Source organism: Rhopilema esculentum, chromosome 19 (genome assembly GCF_057945365.1).
Source record: "Rhopilema esculentum isolate cy_ngs chromosome 19, ASM5794536v1, whole genome shotgun sequence".
Lineage (NCBI taxonomy): Eukaryota > Metazoa > Cnidaria > Scyphozoa > Rhizostomeae > Rhizostomatidae > Rhopilema > Rhopilema esculentum.
Window position 1 is genome coordinate 9,781,091 of NC_142833.1, and position 6,000 is coordinate 9,787,090.

The following is a 6,000-nucleotide window of genomic DNA, read 5'->3' on the forward strand; positions in this document are numbered from 1 at the left end:
ATACAAAATCAGAAATCTCTGGCTTTATTTTGTACGGTTGAGATTTTACAAAAAACTATGAAAGTAAGGAACTAGAAAAAGGCAAAATTATCAATTAGAAAGTCAACAACACCAGAAAAACAAGTTTTTAGGACATTTAAAAACAATTTTGAGTTCTCTAATGCCGCTGAAAGTTTGAAATTACAAAGTTTTTGAGGATTTTTTTCAAGCTGCAAATTGAAAACTAACATTTCAACTGTGAATAAAACATTAACCAAATATTTTGTTGACAAGTGCTGACCATATTTGAAATTGCCGTACCTTCAAAAATAATCTGTTGAATTTTCGTTTCAGTATCTTGCATAGTTTCAGAGAAAATTGCATTCATACAAAGATAAATCAAGATTTTTTGTTTCATATACAAAATCAGAAATCTCTGGCTTTATTTTGTACGGTTGAGATTTTACAAAAAAACTATGAAACTAAGGAACTAGAAAAAGGCAAAATTATCAATTAGAAAGTCAACCACACCAGAAAAACAAGTTTTTAGGACATTTAAAAACACTTTTGAGTTCTCTAATGCCGCTGAAAGTTTGAAATTACAAAGTTTTTGAGGAATTTTTTCAAGCTGCAAATTGAAAACTAACATTTCAACTGTGAATTAAACATTAACCAAATATTTTGTTGACAATTACTTAGCATATGTGAACTCGCCGTACTTTCAAAAAAAATCTGCCGAATTTTCGTTTCAGTATCTTGCATAGTTTCAGAGAAAAATGCATTCATACAAAGATAAATCAAGATTTTTTGTTTCATATACAAAATCAGAAACCTCTGGCTTTATTTTGTACGGTTGAGATTTTACAAAAAACTATGATAGTAAGGAACTAGAAAAAGGCAAAATTATCAATTAGAAAGTCAACAACACCAGAAAAACAAGTTTTTAGGACATTTAAAAACAATTTTGAGTTCTCTAATGCCGCTGAAAGTTTGAAATTACAAAGGTTTTGAGGAATTTTTTCAAGCTGCAAATTGAAAACTAACATTTCAACTGTGAATAAAACATTAACCAAATATTTTGTTGACAATTGCTGACCATATTTGAACTCGCCGTACCTTCAAGAATAATCTGTTGAATTTTCATTTTAGTATCTTGCATAGTTTCAGAGAAATTGCATTCATACAAAGATAAATCAAGATTTTTTGTTTCATATACAAAATCAGATATCTGAGGGTTTTCTTTGTACGGTTGAGATTTTACAAAAAACTATGAAACTAAGGAACTAGAAAATGTCAAAATTATCAGTTAGAAGTTCAACCACACCAGAAGAAAAAGTTTTTTGGACGTTTGAAATTACTTTTGAGTTCTCTAATACCGCTGAAAGTTTGAAATTACAAAGTTTTTAAGGAAATTTTTTAAGCTGCAAATAGAAAACTAACATTTCAATTGTAAATAAAACATGAACCAAATATTTTGTTGACAATTACTTACCATATTTGACCTCGCCCTACTTTCAAAAATAATCTGTTGAATTTTCGTTTCATTATCTTGCATAGTTTCAGAGAAAAATGCATTCATACAAAGATAAATCAAGATTTTTTGTTTCATATACAAAATCAGATATCTGAGGGTTTTCTTTGTACGGTTGAGATTTTACAAAAAACTATGAAACTAAGGAACTAGAAAATGTCAAAATTATCAGTTAGAAGTTCAACCACACCAGAAGAAAAAGTTTTTTGGACGTTTGAAATTACTTTTGAGTTCTCTAATACCGCTGAAAGTTTGAAATTACAAAGTTTTTAAGGAAATTTTTTAAGCTGCAAATAGAAAACTAACATTTCAATTGTAAATAAAACATGAACCAAATATTTTGTTGACAATTACTTACCATATTTGACCTCGCCCTACTTTCAAAAATAATCTGTTGAATTTTCGTTTCATTATCTTGCATAGTTTCAGAGAAAAATGCATTCATACAAAGATAAATCAAGATTTTTTGTTTCATATACAAAATCAGAAATCTCTGGCTTTATTTTGTACGGTTGAGATTTTACAAAAAACTATGAAACTAAGGAACTAGAAAAAGGCAAAATTATCAATTAGAAAGTCAACCACACCAGAAAAACAAGTTTTTAGGACATTTAAAAACACTTTTGAGTTCTCTAATGCCGCTGAAAGTTTGAAATTACAAAGTTTTTGAGGAATTTTTTCAAGCTGCAAATTGAAAACTAACATTTCAACTGTGAATTAAACATTAACCAAATATTTTGTTGACAATTACTTAGCATATGTGAACTCGCCGTACTTTCAAAAAAAATCTGCCGAATTTTCGTTTCAGTATCTTGCATAGTTTCAGAGAAAAATGCATTCATACAAAGATAAATCAAGATTTTTTGTTTCATATACAAAATCAGAAATCTCTGGCTTTATTTTGTACGGTTGAGATTTTACAAAAAACTATGAAAGTAAGGAACTAGAAAAAGGCAAAATTATCAATTAGAAAGTCAACAACACCAGAAAAACAAGTTTTTAGGACATTTAAAAACAATTTTGAGTTCTCTAATGCCGCTGAAAGTTTGAAATTACAAAGTTTTTGAGGAATTTTTTCAAGCTGCAAATTGAAAACTAACATTTCAACTGTGAATAAAACATTAACCAAATATTTTGTTGACAAGTGCTGACCATATTTGAAATCGCCGTACCTTCAAAAATAATCTGTTGAATTTTCGTTTCAGTATCTTGCATAGTTTCAGAGAAAATTGCATTCATACAAAGATAAATCAAGATTTTTTGTTTCATATACAAAATCAGATATCTAAGGGTTTTCTTTGTACGGTTGAGATTTTACAAAAAACTATGAAACTAAGGAACTAGAAAAAGGCAAAATTATCAATTAGAAAGTCAACCACACCAGAAAAACAAGTTTTTAGGACATTTAAAAACACTTTTGAGTTCTCTAATGCCGCTGAAAGTTTGAAATTACAAAGTTTTTGAGGAATTTTTTCAAGCTGCAAATTGAAAACTAACATTTCAACTGTGAATTAAACATTAACCAAATATTTTGTTGACAATTACTTAGCATATGTGAACTCGCCGTACTTTCAAAAAAAATCTGCCGAATTTTCGTTTCAGTATCTTGCATAGTTTCAGAGAAAAATGCGTTCATACAAAGATAAATCAAGATTTTTTGTTTCATATACAAAATCAGAAATCTCTGGCTTTATTTTGTACGGTTGAGATTTTACAAAAAACTATGAAAGTAAGGAACTAGAAAAAGGCAAAATTATCAATTAGAAAGTCAACAACACCAGAAAAACAAGTTTTTAGGACATTTAAAAACAATTTTGAGTTCTCTAATGCCGCTGAAAGTTTGAAATTACAAAATTTTTGAGGATTTTTTTCAAGCTGCAAATTGAAAACTAACATTTCAACTGTGAATAAAACATTAACCAAATATTTTGTTGACAAGTGCTGACCATATTTGAAATTGCCGTACCTTCAAAAATAATCTGTTGAATTTTCGTTTCAGTATCTTGCATAGTTTCAGAGAAAATTGCATTCATACAAAGATAAATCAAGATTTTTTGTTTCATATACAAAATCAGAAACCTCTGGCTTTATTTTGTACGGTTGAGATTTTACAAAAAACTATGATAGTAAGGAACTAGAAAAAGGCAAAATTATCAATTAGAAAGTCAACAACACCAGAAAAACAAGTTTTTAGGACATTTAAAAACAATTTTGAGTTCTCTAATGCCGCTGAAAGTTTGAAATTACAAAGGTTTTGAGGAATTTTTTCAAGCTGCAAATTGAAAACTAACATTTCAACTGTGAATAAAACATTAACCAAATATTTTGTTGACAATTGCTGACCATATTTGAACTCGCCGTACCTTCAAGAATAATCTGTTGAATTTTCATTTTAGTATCTTGCATAGTTTCAGAGAAATTGCATTCATACAAAGATAAATCAAGATTTTTTGTTTCATATACAAAATCAGATATCTGAGGGTTTTCTTTGTACGGTTGAGATTTTACAAAAAACTATGAAACTAAGGAACTAGAAAATGTCAAAATTATCAGTTAGAAGTTCAACCACACCAGAAGAAAAAGTTTTTTGGACGTTTGAAATTACTTTTGAGTTCTCTAATACCGCTGAAAGTTTGAAATTACAAAGTTTTTAAGGAAATTTTTTAAGCTGCAAATAGAAAACTAACATTTCAATTGTAAATAAAACATGAACCAAATATTTTGTTGACAATTACTTACCATATTTGACCTCGCCCTACTTTCAAAAATAATCTGTTGAATTTTCGTTTCATTATCTTGCATAGTTTCAGAGAAAAATGCATTCATACAAAGATAAATCAAGATTTTTTGTTTCATATACAAAATCAGAAATCTCTGGCTTTATTTTGTACGGTTGAGATTTTACAAAAAACTATGAAACTAAGGAACTAGAAAAAGGCAAAATTATCAATTAGAAAGTCAACCACACCAGAAAAACAAGTTTTTAGGACATTTAAAAACACTTTTGAGTTCTCTAATGCCGCTGAAAGTTTGAAATTACAAAGTTTTTGAGGAATTTTTTCAAGCTGCAAATTGAAAACTAACATTTCAACTGTGAATTAAACATTAACCAAATATTTTGTTGACAATTACTTAGCATATGTGAACTCGCCGTACTTTCAAAAAAAATCTGCCGAATTTTCGTTTCAGTATCTTGCATAGTTTCAGAGAAAAATGCGTTCATACAAAGATAAATCAAGATTTTTTGTTTCATATACAAAATCAGAAATCTCTGGCTTTATTTTGTACGGTTGAGATTTTACAAAAAACTATGAAAGTAAGGAACTAGAAAAAGGCAAAATTATCAATTAGAAAGTCAACAACACCAGAAAAACAAGTTTTTAGGACATTTAAAAACAATTTTGAGTTCTCTAATGCCGCTGAAAGTTTGAAATTACAAAGTTTTTGAGGAATTTTTTCAAGCTGCAAATTGAAAACTAACATTTCAACTGTGAATAAAACATTAACCAAATATTTTGTTGACAAGTGCTGACCATATTTGAAATCGCCGTACCTTCAAAAATAATCTGTTGAATTTTCGTTTCAGTATCTTGCATAGTTTCAGAGAAAATTGCATTCATACAAAGATAAATCAAGATTTTTTGTTTCATATACAAAATCAGATATCTAAGGGTTTTCTTTGTACGGTTGAGATTTTACAAAAAACTATGAAACTAAGGAACTAGAAAATGTCAAAATTATCAGTTAGAAGTTCAACCACACCAGAAGAAAAAGTTTTTTGGACATTTGCAATTACTTTTGAGTTCTCTAATACCGCTGATAGTTTGAAATTACAAAGTTTTTAAGGAAATTTTTTAAGCTGCAAATAGAAAACTAACATTTCAATTGTAAATAAAACATGAACCAAATATTTTGTTGACAATTGCTGACCATATTTAAACTTGCCGTACCTTCAAGAATAATCTGTTGAATTTTCGTTTCAGTATCTTGCATAGTTTCAGAAAAAATTGCATTCATACAAAGATAAATCAAGATTTTTTGTTTCATATACAAAAACAGAAATCTAAGGGTTTACTTTGTACGGTTGAGATTTTACAAAAAACTATGAAACTAAGAAACTAGAAAATGTCAAAATTATCAGTTAGAAGGTCAACCACACCAGAAGAAAAAGTTTTTTGGACATTTGAAATTACTTTTGAGTTCTCTAATACCGCTGAAAGTTTGAAATTACAAAATTTTTAAGGAAATTTTTTAAGCTGCCAATAGAAAACTAACATTTCCATTGTAAATAAAACATGAACCAAATATTTTGTTGATAATTACTTACCATATTTGACGTCGCCCTACTTTCAAAAATAATCTGTTGAATTTTCGTTTCATTATCTTGCATAGTTTCAGAGAAAAATTCATTCATACAAAGATAAATCAAGATTTTTTGTTTTATATACAAAATCAGAAATCTCTGGCTTTATTTTGTACGGTGGAGAATT